The sequence below is a fragment of the Mesoplodon densirostris genome, unplaced genomic scaffold (assembly GCF_025265405.1).
Source record: "Mesoplodon densirostris isolate mMesDen1 unplaced genomic scaffold, mMesDen1 primary haplotype scaffold_46, whole genome shotgun sequence".
NCBI lineage: Eukaryota > Metazoa > Chordata > Mammalia > Artiodactyla > Ziphiidae > Mesoplodon > Mesoplodon densirostris.
The window spans coordinates 1,814,261-1,827,219 of record NW_026778200.1 but is presented as its reverse complement, the minus strand read 5'-3'; positions in this window follow the sequence as shown (position 1 = coordinate 1,827,219).

Below are 12,959 nucleotides of genomic sequence, written 5' to 3'. Positions count from 1 at the left end.
GGGCACAGCAATTCACAAACTGGCAGAGTGATAAAGGACAACTATCGTCCAAAAATCTGTTGAGGGAAGTCAACGAGGCGGACTTGAAAGCGAGGCAAAATAGCAGGAAACAGATTTCAAGAGGTACGTTGGAATCGCCTGTAAAGCACAGGAAGAGGGGCACAACTTGGACAATGGTGCACTTGGCCAAAAAGGGCGTATGCGTTTTCTCCTGAATATATTCAGGAGAAAACGCATACGCCCTTTTTGGCCAAGCAAGCAAGCGGGCAATGCAAATGTGCACTACAAAGAAGTATCACTTCCCACTGGTCAAAAGGGACATCCACAAAATGTGTAAAAACCAGAAAGGCAAGACAGGCCCTGGAGAACTGGGAGCCTTGTTATGCTGATGGGCGGGATGTAAATTGCCAACTGCCTCACTGGAGGAGTGCATTGTGTTCCCTAAAACAAGTAAACAACAGAGCTACAGAGCCAAGGCCACTTCCAGTCTAGGGAATATACCTTGGGAAAACTGAAAATCAATAAGAAAGAGCCACCTCCAAATTTAGGGCTGCACTGACTACAAGAACCTCAACTTGGGTACACCTTAAATATCCCAGGAAATATAAAAATGGTTCAAAACATTGTGGTACTTACGTACGATGGAATATCCCTCAGCCATGAAATCAATGTCATAAGACCAGTAGCAGCAAAGTGAGTGGATTCAGGTACGATGATTCTAAGTGAAATAAGTCACACAGAAAAAGAAACTTATCATAAGATATCACTTATGAAGATCCTGTAAACATGGCTACACGTGAACTGAGTTAGGAAAGAGAACAGAGTCTCACATTTAGAAAACACTCTTATGCCAGCATAAAGGGGAAGGAGAGGTGGGGTGATGCATAAAACCAGAGTTTGATATAAGCACAGGGACCGTTCCAAAAACCAACTTTGGAATTGACAAGACCGACACCTTCCTTAGTGAAAGAGACTCAAAACCCCATATTTCCCACAGAGGAATATATCTGACTAGTAAGAATCTTAAAACCTATGTATTGATATGTCTCCATAAGGGAATCAAGTGTGTCTAGAGTGGCATAAACATGGCAGCGAGAATCAGCTCAAACCCACTATAAAAAGTAATTTCAAAAGCAAAACCAAAAAACAGGGAAATTCTTTACAATTCCTTCAGGGTGTCTGAGGAAACCTGGAAAGACCCTATCTACAATGACAGCTGGATGTGGCATAAGGCTGGACACTTGGGACTGAGAGGATTGGTGAGATTGGGTGAGCAAATGCAGACCCTTTCAAGCAATAATGCATGGCCCCCATTCCATGGGTCCCAACTCTCCAGGTTCAAGGGAATATTACTACAGCTATAACATGTACAGGAAACCTAGAGAATGGACACACTGTGAATACGAAAGGTTTCTAAAACTCAACGAATAGTCCCTCTCCTGGTGCTCCAGTTTGACTTTCCAACTGCCTTACTATCAATCTCCCAACTTGGAGAGACAGGCCCTTTAACCTCCTGGTTTGCACAGGTTCCCAATTTGGCAGAGGATGGAAGGGACGAGGGAGAACCCATGAGAGAGTAGCTGTTAGGCATTTGGACGGGCACATGTCACTCTAATTTCCCGGCAGGAAGAAGAATTAACCAAAGTCTCAGCCACCCACCGGGAACCAGTATAGGACATGATCCAAAATTTTGGACTTGCGTTCAGCTCACAAAAAACGAGTTGAGAAATGGAGCTCAGGGGCACAGCAATTCACAAACTGGCAGAGTGATAAAGGACAACTATCGTCCAAAAATCTGTTGAGGGAAGTCAACGAGGCGGACTTGAAAGCGAGGCAAAATAGCAGGAAACAGATTTCAAGAGGTACGTTGGAATCGCCTGTAAAGCACAGGAAGAGGGGCACAACTTGGACAATGGTGCACTTGGCCAAAAAGGGCGTATGCGTTTTCTCCTGAATATATTCAGGAGAAAACGCATACGCCCTTTTTGGCCAAGCAAGCAAGCGGGCAATGCAAATCTGCACTACAAAGAAGTATCACTTCCCACCGGTCAAAAGGGACATCCACAAAAAGTGTAAAAACCAGAAAGGCAAGACAGGCCCTGGAGAACTGGGAGCCTTGTTATGCTGATGGGCAGGATGTAAACTGCCAACTGCCTCACTGGAGGAGTGCATTGTGTTCCCTAAAACAAGTAAACAACAGAGCTACAGAGCCAAAGCCACTTCCAGTCTAGGGAATATACCTTGGGAAAACTGAAAATCAATAAGAAAGAGCCACCTCCAAATTTAGGGCTGCACTGGCTACAAGAACCTCAACTTGGGTACACCTTAAATATCCCAGGAAATATAAAAATGGTTCAAAACATTGTGGTACTTACGTACGATGGAATATCCCTCAGCCATGAAATCAATGTCATAAGACCAGTAGCAGCAAAGTGAGTGGATTCAGGTACGATGATTCTAAGTGAAATAAGTCACACAGAAAAAGAAACTTATCATAAGATATCACTTATGAAGATCCTGTAAACATGGCTACACGTGAACTGAGTTAGGAAAGAGAACAGAGTCTCACATTTAGAAAACACTCTTATGCCAGCATAAAGGGGAAGGAGAGGTGGGGTGATGCATAAAACCAGAGTTTGATATAAGCACAGGGACCGTTCCAAAAACCAACTTTGGAATTGACAAGACCGACACCTTCCTTAGTGAAAGAGACTCAAAACCCCATATTTCCCACAGAGGAATATATCTGACTAGTAGGAATCTTAAAACCTATGTATTGATATGTCTCCATAAGGGAATCAAGTGTGTCTAGAGTGGCATAAACATGGCAGCGAGAATCAGCTCAAACCCACTATAAAAAGGAATTTCAAAAGCAAAACCAAAAAACAGGGAAATTCTTTACAATTCCTTCAGGGTGTCTGAGGAAACCTGGAAAGACCCTATCTACAATGACAGCTGGATGTGGCATAAGGCTGGCCACTTGGGACTGAGAGGATTGGTGAGATTGGGTGAGCAAATGCAGACCCTTTCAAGCAATAATGCATGGCCCCCATTCCATGGGTCCCAACTCTCCAGGTTCAAGGGAATATTACTACAGCTATAACATGTACAGGAAACCTAGAGAATGGACACACTGTGAATACGAAAGGTTTCTAAAACTCAACGAATAGTCCCTCTCCTGGTGCTCCAGTTTGACTTTCCAACTGCCTTACTATCAATCTCCCAACTTGGAGAGACAGGCCCTTTAACCTCCTGGTTTGCACAGGTTCCCAATTTGGCAGAGGATGGAAGGGACGAGGGAGAACCCATGAGAGAGTAGCTGTTAGGCATTTGGACGGGCACATGTCACTCTAATTTCCCGGCAGGAAGAAGAATTAACCAAAGTCTCAGCCACCCACCGGGAACCAGTATAGGACATGATCCAAAATTTTGGACTTGTGTTCAGCTCACAAAAAACGAGTTGAGAAATGGAGATCAGGGGCACAGCAATTCACAAACTGGCAGAGTGATAAAGGACAACTATCGTCCAAAAATCTGTTGAGGGAAGTCAACGAGGCGGACTTGAAAGCGAGGCAAAATAGCAGGAAACAGATTTCAAGAGGTACGTTGGAATCGCCTGTAAAGCACAGGAAGAGGGGCACAACTTGGACAATGGTGCACTTGGCCAAAAAGGGCGTATGCGTTTTCTCCTGAATATATTCAGGAGAAAACGCATACGCCCTTTTTGGCCAAGCAAGCAAGCGGGCAATGCAAATGTGCACTACAAAGAAGTATCACTTCCCACTGGTCAAAAGGGACATCCACAAAATGTGTAAAAACCAGAAAGGCAAGACAGGCCCTGGAGAACTGGGAGCCTTGTTATGCTGATGGGCGGGATGTAAATTGCCAACTGCCTCACTGGAGGAGTGCATTGTGTTCCCTAAAACAAGTAAACAACAGAGCTACAGAGCCAAGGCCACTTCCAGTCTAGGGAATATACCTTGGGAAAACTGAAAATCAATAAGAAAGAGCCACCTCCAAATTTAGGGCTGCACTGACTACAAGAACCTCAACTTGGGTACACCTTAAATATCCCAGGAAATATAAAAATGGTTCAAAACATTGTGGTACTTACGTACGATGGAATATCCATCAGCCATGAAATCAATGTCATAAGACCAGTAGCAGCAAAGTGAGTGGATTCAGGTACGATGATTCTAAGTGAAATAAGTCACACAGAAAAAGAAACTTATCATAAGATATCACTTATGAAGATCCTGTAAACATGGCTACACGTGAACTGAGTTAGGAAAGAGAACAGAGTCTCACATTTAGAAAACACTCTTATGCCAGCATAAAGGGGAAGGAGAGGTGGGGTGATGCATAAAACCAGAGTTTGATATAAGCACAGGGACCGTTCCAAAAACCAACTTTGGAATTGACAAGACCGACACCTTCCTTAGTGAAAGAGACTCAAAACCCCATATTTCCCACAGAGGAATATATCTGACTAGTAAGAATCTTAAAACCTATGTATTGATATGTCTCCATAAGGGAATCAAGTGTGTCTAGAGTGGCATAAACATGGCAGCGAGAATCAGCTCAAACCCACTATAAAAAGTAATTTCAAAAGCAAAACCAAAAAACAGGGAAATTCTTTACAATTCCTTCAGGGTGTCTGAGGAAACCTGGAAAGACCCTATCTACAATGACAGCTGGATGTGGCATAAGGCTGGACACTTGGGACTGAGAGGATTGGTGAGATTGGGTGAGCAAATGCAGACCCTTTCAAGCAATAATGCATGGCCCCCATTCCATGGGTCCCAACTCTCCAGGTTCAAGGGAATATTACTACAGCTATAACATGTACAGGAAACCTAGAGAATGGACACACTGTGAATACGAAAGGTTTCTAAAACTCAACGAATAGTCCCTCTCCTGGTGCTCCAGTTTGACTTTCCAACTGCTTTACTATCAATCTCCCAACTTGGAGAGACAGGCCCTTTAACCTCCTGGTTTGCACAGGTTCCCAATTTGGCAGAGGATGGAAGGGACGAGGGAGAACCCATGAGAGAGTAGCTGTTAGGCATTTGGACGGGCACATGTCACTCTAATTTCCCGGCAGGAAGAAGAATTAACCAAAGTCTCAGCCACCCACCGGGAACCAGTATAGGACATGATCCAAAATTTTGGACTTCCGTTCAGCTCACAAAAAACGAGTTGAGAAATGGAGCTCAGGGGCACAGCAATTCACAAACTGGCAGAGTGATAAAGGACAACTATCGTCCAAAAATCTGTTGAGGGAAGTCAACGAGGCGGACTTGAAAGCGAGGCAAAATAGCAGGAAACAGATTTCAAGAGGTACGTTGGAATCGCCTGTAAAGCACAGGAAGAGGGGCACAACTTGGACAATGGTGCACTTGGCCAAAAAGGGCGTATGCGTTTTCTCCTGAATATATTCAGGAGAAAACGCATACGCCCTTTTTGGCCAAGCAAGCAAGCGGGCAATGCAAATCTGCACTACAAAGAAGTATCACTTCCCACCGGTCAAAAGGGACATCAACAAAAAGTGTAAAAACCAGAAAGGCAAGACAGGCCCTGGAGAACTGGGAGCCTTGTTATGCTGATGGGCAGGATGTAAACTGCCAACTGCCTCACTGGAGGAGTGCATTGTGTTCCCTAAAACAAGTAAACAACAGAGCTACAGAGCCAAAGCCACTTCCAGTCTAGGGAATATACCTTGGGAAAACTGAAAATCAATAAGAAAGAGCCACCTCCAAATTTAGGGCTGCACTGGCTACAAGAACCTCAACTTGGGTACACCTTAAATATCCCAGGAAATATAAAAATGGTTCAAAACATTGTGGTACTTACGTACGATGGAATATCCCTCAGCCATGAAATCAATGTCATAAGACCAGTAGCAGCAAAGTGAGTGGATTCAGGTACGATGATTCTAAGTGAAATAAGTCACACAGAAAAAGAAACTTATCATAAGATATCACTTATGAAGATCCTGTAAACATGGCTACACGTGAACTGAGTTAGGAAAGAGAACAGAGTCTCACATTTAGAAAACACTCTTATGCCTGCATAAAGGAGATGGAGAGGTGGGGTGATGCATAAAACCAGAGTTTGATATAAGCACAGGGACCGTTCCAAAAACCAACTTTGGAATAGACAAGACCTACACCTTCCTCAGTGAAAGAGACTCAAAACCCCATATTTCCCGCAGAGGAATATATCTGACTAGTAAGAATCTTAAAACCTATGTATTGATATGACTCCATAAGGGAATCAAGTGTGTCTAGAGTGGCATAAACATGGCAGCGAGAATCAGCTCAAACCCACTATAAATGGAATTTCAAAAGCAAAACCAAAAAACAGGGAAATTCTTTACAATTCCTTCAGGGTGTCTGAGGAAACCTGGAAAGACCCTATCTACAATGACAGCTGGATGTGGCATAAGGCTGGACACTTGGGACTGAGAGGATTGGTGAGATTGGGTGAGCAAATGCAGACCCTTTCAAGCAATAATGCATGGCCCCCATTCCATGGGTCCCAACTCTCCATGTTCAAGGGAATATTACTACAGCTATAACATGTACAGGAAACCTAGAGAATGGACACACTGTGAATACGAAAGGTTTCTAAAACTCAACGAATAGTCCCTCTCCTGGTGCTCCAGTTTGACTTTCCAACTGCCTTACTATCAATCTCCCAACTTGGAGAGACAGGCCCTTTAACCTCCTGGTTTGCACAGGTTCCCAATTTGCCAGAGGATGGAAGGGACGAGGGAGAACCCATGAGAGAGTAGCTGTTAGGCATTTGGACGGGCACATGTCACTCTAATTTCCCGGCAGGAAGAAGAATTAACCAAAGTCTCAGCCACCCACCGGGAACCAGTATAGGACATGATCCAAAATTTTGGACTTGCGTTCAGCTCCCAAAAAACGAGTTGAGAAATGGAGCTCAGGGGCACAGCAATTCACATACTGGCAGAGTGATAAAGGACAACTATCATCCAAAAATCTGTTGAGGGAAGTCAACGAGGCGGACTTGAAAGTGAGGCAAAATAGCAGGAAACAGATTTCAAGAGGTACGTTGGAATCGCCTGTAAAGCACAGGAAGAGGGGCACAACTTGGACAATGGTGCACTTGGCCAAAAAGGGCGTATGCGTTTTCTCCTGAATATATTCAGGAGAAAACGCATACGCCCTTTTTGGCCAAGCAAGCAAGCGGGCAATGCAAATCTGCACTACAAAGAAGTATCACTTCCCACAGGTCAAAAGGGACATCCACAAAATATGTAAAAACCAGAAAGGCAAGACAGGCCCTGGAGAACTGGGAGCCTTGTTATGCTGATGGGCGGGATGTAAATTGCCAACTGCCTCACTGGAGGAGTGCATTGTGTTCCCTAAAACAAGTAAACAACAGAGCTACAGAGCCAAGGCCACTTCCAGTCTAGGGAATATACCTTGGGAAAACTGAAAATCAATAAGAAAGAGCCACCTCCAAATTTAGGGCTGCACTGACTACAAGAACCTCAACTTGGGTACACCTTAAATATCCCAGGAAATATAAAAATGGTTCAAAACATTGTGGTACTTACGTACGATGGAATATCCCTCAGCCATGAAATCAATGTCATAAGACCAGTAGCAGCAAAGTGAGTGGATTCAGGTACGAAGATTCTAAGTGAAATAAGTCACACAGAAAAAGAAACTTATCATAAGATATCACTTATGAAGATCCTGTAAACATGGCTACACGTGAACTGAGTTAGGAAAGAGAACAGAGTCTCACATTTAGAAAACACTCTTATGCCTGCATAAAGGGGAAGGAGAGGTGGAGTGATGCATAAAACCAGAGTTTGATATAAGCACAGGGACCGTTTCAAAAACCAACTTTGGAATAGACAAGACCTACACCTTCCTCAGTGAAAGAGACTCAAAACCCCATATTTCCCACAGAGGAATATATCTGACTAGTAAGAATCTTAAAACCTATGTATTGATATGTCTCCATAAGGGAATCAAGTGTGTCTAGAGTGGCATAAACATGGCAGCGAGAATAAGCTCAAACCCACTATAAAAAGGAATTTCAAAAGCAAAACCAAAAAACAGGGAAATTCTTTACAATTCCTTCAGGGTGTCTGAGGAAACCTGGAAAGACCCTATCTACAATGAGAGCTGGATGTGGCATAAGGCTGGACACTTGGGACTGAGAGGATTGGTGAGATTGGGTGAGCAAATGCAGACCCTTTCAAGCAATAATGCATGGCCCCCATTCCATGGGTCCCAACTCTCCAGGTTCAAGGGAATATTACTACAGCTATAACATGTACAGGAAACCTAGAGAATGGACACACTGTGAATACGAAAGGTTTCTAAAACTCAACGAATAGTCCCTCTCCTGGTGCTCCAGTTTGACTTTCCAACTGCCTTACTATCAATCTCCCAACTTGGAGAGACAGGCCCTTTAACCTCCTGGTTTGCACAGGTTCCCAATTTGGCAGAGGATGGAAGGGACGAGGGAGAACCCATGAGAGAGTAGCTGTTAGGCATTTGGACGGGCACATGTCACTCTAATTTCCCGGCAGGAAGAAGAATTAACCAAAGTCTCAGCCACCCACCGGGAACCAGTATAGGACATGATCCAAAATTTTGGACTTGCGTTCAGCTCCCAAAAAACGAGTTGAGAAATGGAGCTCAGGGGCACAGCAATTCACAAACTGGCAGAGTGATAAAGGACAACTATCGTCCAAAAATCTGTTGAGGGAAGTCAACGAGGCGGACTTGAAAGTGAGGCAAAATAGCAGGAAACAGATTTCAAGAGGTACCTTGGAATCACCTGTAAAGCACAGGAAGAGGGGCACAACTTGGACAATGGTGCACTTGGCCAAAAAGGGCGTATGCGTTTTCTCCTGAATATATTCAGGAGAAAACGCATACGCCCTTTTTGGCCAAGCAAGCAAGCGGGCAATGCAAATCTGCACTACAAAGAAGTATCACTTCCCACCGGTCAAAAGGGACATCCACAAAATGTGTAAAAACCAGAAAGGCAAGACAGGCCCTGGAGAACTGGGAGCCTTGTTATGCTGATGGGCGGGATGTAAATTGCCAACTGCCTCACTGGAGGAGTGCATTGTGTTCCCTAAAACAAGTAAACAACAGAGCTACAGAGCCAAGGCCACTTCCAGTCTAGGGAATATACCTTGGGAAAACTGAAAATCAATAAGAAAGAGCCACCTCCAAATTTAGGGCTGCACTGACTACAAGAACCTCAACTTGGGTACACCTTAAATATCCCAGGAAATATAAAAATGGTTCAAAACATTGTGGTACTTACGTACGATGGAATATCCCTCAGCCATGAAATCAATGTCATAAGACCAGTAGCAGCAAAGTGAGTGGATTCAGGTACGAAGATTCTAAGTGAAATAAGTCACACAGAAAAAGAAACTTATCATAAGATATCACTTATGAAGATCCTGTAAACATGGCTACACGTGAACTGAGTTAGGAAAGAGAACAGAGTCTCACATTTAGAAAACACTCTTATGCCTGCATAAAGGGGAAGGAGAGGTGGAGTGATGCATAAAACCAGAGTTTGATATAAGCACAGGGACCGTTTCAAAAACCAACTTTGGAATAGACAAGACCTACACCTTCCTCAGTGAAAGAGACTCAAAACCCCATATTTCCCACAGAGGAATATATCTGACTAGTAAGAATCTTAAAACCTATGTATTGATATGTCTCCATAAGGGAATCAAGTGTGTCTAGAGTGGCATAAACATGGCAGCGAGAATAAGCTCAAACCCACTATAAAAAGGAATTTCAAAAGCAAAACCAAAAAACAGGGAAATTCTTTACAATTCCTTCAGGGTGTCTGAGGAAACCTGGAAAGACCCTATCTACAATGACAGCTGGATGTGGCATAAGGCTGGACACTTGGGACTGAGAGGATTGGTGAGATTGGGTGAGCAAATGCAGACCCTTTCAAGCAATAATGCATGGCCCCCATTCCATGGGTCCCAACTCTCCAGGTTCAAGGGAATATTACTACAGCTATAACATGTACAGGAAACCTAGAGAATGGACACACTGTGAATACGAAAGGTTTCTAAAACTCAACGAATAGTCCCTCTCCTGGTGCTCCAGTTTGACTTTCCAACTGCCTTACTATCAATCTCCCAACTTGGAGAGACAGGCCCTTTAACCTCCTGGTTTGCACAGGTTCCCAATTTGGCAGAGGATGGAAGGGACGAGGGAGAACCCATGAGAGAGTAGCTGTTAGGCATTTGGACGGGCACATGTCACTCTAATTTCCCGGCAGGAAGAAGAATTAACCAAAGTCTCAGCCACCCACCGGGAACCAGTATAGGACATGATCCAAAATTTTGGACTTGCGTTCAGCTCCCAAAAAACGAGTTGAGAAATGGAGCTCAGGGGCACAGCAATTCACAAACTGGCAGAGTGATAAAGGACAACTATCGTCCAAAAATCTGTTGAGGGAAGTCAACGAGGCGGACTTGAAAGCGAGGCAAAATAGCAGGAAACAGATTTCAAGAGGTACCTTGGAATCACCTGTAAAGCACAGGAAGAGGGGCACAACTTGGACAATGGTGCACTTGGCCAAAAAGGGCGTATGCGTTTTCTCCTGAATATATTCAGGAGAAAACGCATACGCCCTTTTTGGCCAAGCAAGCAAGCGGGCAATGCAAATCTTCACTACAAAGAAGTATCACTTCCCACCGGTCAAAAGGGACATCCACAAAATGTGTAAAAACCAGAAAGGCAAGACAGGCCCTGGAGAACTGGGAGCCTTGTTATGCTGATGGGCGGGATGTAAATTGCCAACTGCCTCACTGGAGGAGTGCATTGTGTTCCCTAAAACAAGTAAACAACAGAGCTACAGAGCCAAGTCCACTTCCAGTCTAGGGAATATACCTTGGGAAAACTGAAAATCAATAAGAAAGAGCCACCTCCAAATTTAGGGCTGCACTGACTACAAGAACCTCAACTTGGGTACACCTTAAATATCCCAGGAAATATAAAAATGGTTCAAAACATTGTGGTACTTACGTACGATGGAATATCCCTCAGCCATGAAATCAATGTCATAAGACCAGTAGCAGCAAAGTGAGTGGATTCAGGTACGAAGATTCTAAGTGAAATAAGTCACACAGAAAAAGAAACTTATCATAAGATATCACTTATGAAGATCCTGTAAACATGGCTACACGTGAACTGAGTTAGGAAAGAGAACAGAGTCTCACATTTAGAAAACACTCTTATGCCTGCATAAAGGGGAAGGAGAGGTGGGGTGATGCATAAAACCAGAGTTTGATATAAGCACAGGGACCGTTTCAAAAACCAACTTTGGAGTAGACAAGACCTACACCTTCCTCAGTGAAAGAGACTCAAAACCCCATATTTCCCACAGAGGAATATATCTGACTAGTAAGAATCTTAAAACCTATGTATTGATATGTCTCCATAAGGGAATCAAGTGTGTCTAGAGTGGCATAAACATGGCAGCGAGAATCAGCTCAAACCCACTATAAATGGAATTTCAAAAGCAAAACCAAAAAACAGGGAAATTCTTTACAATTCCTTCAGGGTGTCTGAGGAAACCTGGAAAGACCCTATCTACAATGACAGCTGGATGTGGCATAAGGCTGGACACTTGGGACTGAGAGGATTGGTGAGATTGGGTGAGCAAATGCAGACCCTTTCAAGCAATAATGCATGGCCCCCATTCCATGGGTCCCAACTCTCCATGTTCAAGGGAATATTACTACAGCTATAACATGTACAGGAAACCTAGAGAATGGACACACTGTGAATACGAAAGGTTTCTAAAACTCAACGAATAGTCCCTCTCCTGGTGCTCCAGTTTGACTTTCCAACTGCCTTACTATCAATCTCCCAACTTGGAGAGACAAGCCCTTTAACCTCCTGGTTTGCACAGGTTCCCAATTTGGCAGAGGATGGAAGGGACGAGGGAGAACCCATGAGAGAGTAGCTGTTAGGCATTTGGACGGGCACATGTCACTCTAATTTCCCGGCAGGAAGAAGAATTAACCAAAGTCTCAGCCACCCACTGGGAACCAGTATAGGACATGATCCAAAATTTTGGACTTGCGTTCAGCTCACAAAAAACGAGTTGAGAAATGGAGCTCAGGGGCACAGCAATTCACAAACTGGCAGAGTGATAAAGGACAACTATCGTCCAAAAATCTGTTGAGGGAAGTCAACGAGGCGGACTTGAAAGCGAGGCAAAATAGCAGGAAACAGATTTCAAGAGGTACCTTGGAATCACCTGTAAAGCACAGGAAGAGGGGCACAACTTGGACAATGGTGCACTTGGCCAAAAAGGGCGTATGCGTTTTCTCCTGAATATATTCAGGAGAAAACGCATAGGCCCTTTTTGGCCAAGCAAGCAAGCGGGCAATGCAAATCTGCACTACAAAGAAGTATCACTTCCCACCGGTCAAAAGGGACATCCACAAAATGTGTAAAAACCAGAAAGGCAAGACAGGCCCTGGAGAACTGGGAGCCTTGTTATGCTGATGGGCGGGATGTAAATTGCCAACTGCCTCACTGGAGGAGTGCATTGTGTTCCCTAAAACAAGTAAACAACAGAGCTACAGAGCCAAGGCCACTTCCAGTCTAGGGAATATACCTTGGGAAAACTGAAAATCAATAAGAAAGAGCCACCTCCAAATTTAGGGCTGCACTGACTACAAGAACCTCAACTTGGGTACACCTTAAATATCCCAGGAAATATAAAAATGGTTCAAAACATTGTGGTACTTACGTACGATGGAATATCCCTCAGCCATGAAATCAATGTCATAAGACCAGTAGCAGCAAAGTGAGTGGATTCAGGTACGAAGATTCTAAGTGAAATAAGTCACACAGAAAAAGAAACTTATCATAAGATATCACTTATGAAGATCCTGTAAACAT